This window comes from Pseudophryne corroboree, chromosome 3, assembly GCF_028390025.1.
Source record: "Pseudophryne corroboree isolate aPseCor3 chromosome 3, aPseCor3.hap2, whole genome shotgun sequence".
In the NCBI taxonomy this organism is placed as follows: Eukaryota; Metazoa; Chordata; class Amphibia; order Anura; family Myobatrachidae; genus Pseudophryne; species Pseudophryne corroboree.
The window spans coordinates 143,835,484-143,836,691 of record NC_086446.1 but is presented as its reverse complement, the minus strand read 5'-3'; the positions used below and the strand labels follow the sequence as shown (position 1 = coordinate 143,836,691).

Here is a 1,208-nt window from a genome sequence, read left to right as displayed (position 1 = left end):
CTCATTTCAATGTCTACTGAAATAATACAGGTTGACACCAGGAAACATTAACGCCACTGCATCCTTGCTGCTTTCTCATGTAGAAGTCTGTTTAATGTGAAAACAAGGTGATATCTAATTAGCATACAGGTAAGGAATTAAGAAAATCTTTATTTAAGGGTGAAGATGTTTCTCACAAAATCGTTGCCCCCAATGCATCATTGAAATTCAAGCTGGAAAGATGATTTTAATATATCACTTGTACATTTTGTATTGCTCTTCTGGTGACAATGTAGTTTGTTTTTGTCAATTACCATTTTAATAATAGGGTAAAGAAAATTAAGTGGATTTTTTAAAGAAAACTATACTGTCAATATACTATTAAAACAAATTAAAATGGTAAAAGTTATTGTACTTTAAGTAAAAATAAAAGAGCAAAAATATCAATCCCAGTTTTGATTACTTAAATTAACAAAAAAAAAATGCATATAGCAAAGGATAGTTTCAATCTGCCTACCTCTGGGTTATGGGCCCAGCATGCTTCCATTGCAGTACTCTGCTGCACATGTAAGTGCAAGAGATCCTGAAGCACTCACTCATCATGGGAAAGTACCAATGTGTTTCTTCGTTGGTTGATGGAAGAAACATCTTACAAAAACTCTCCAGATTATTGACTTTTTAAAGTTTTTCTAGGAAACGTTCTAGATGTATGCTTATTAGCCTTTGTCAGTATGTACTTTTTGCAAAGTGTCTCTGTGGCGCAATCGGTTAGTGTGTCTGGCTACTAACCAAAAGGTTGGTGGTTCAATCCCACCTAGGGACGTAATTGACCTTGTTATCAGATTTTGGTGATCTTTAAGTAGACAAGTCAAAATTTCAAACCCCCTGTTATGGTGTAGGGCAGGCATTCCCAACCGCGGTCCTCAAGGCACACCAACAGTGCAGGTTTTAGTGATATCCAGGCTTCAGCACAGATGGTTAATTCAAAATAACTGAGCTACTAATTAAGTCACCTGTGTTCAAGCCTGGATATCACTAAAACCAGGACTGTTAGTGTGCCTTGAGGACCGTGGTTGGGAAACACTGGTGTAGGGTACCTGGCCTTCTCTGATGTAATCAGAGTTAGATTTGATTCAGTGATTTTATAAAAACAGATAGGAAGCACAATTTAGCAGTGGGTTGCAGAGAAAAAGAAATATGCTGGCAAAAAAAATCCAATTGAGTGATTA

At 36.6% G+C, this 1,208-nt stretch overlaps 1 non-coding gene across 1 annotated transcript; it reads left to right on the top strand.

The window, feature by feature from the left end:
• The first annotated feature begins 728 nt into the window (after window positions 1-728).
• TRNAS-ACU (transfer RNA serine (anticodon ACU)) lies at window positions 729-802 on the top strand. Its single transcript has one exon. It is a non-coding gene; the product is annotated as a tRNA-Ser (tRNA).
• Window positions 803-1,208: the final 406 nt, after the last annotated feature.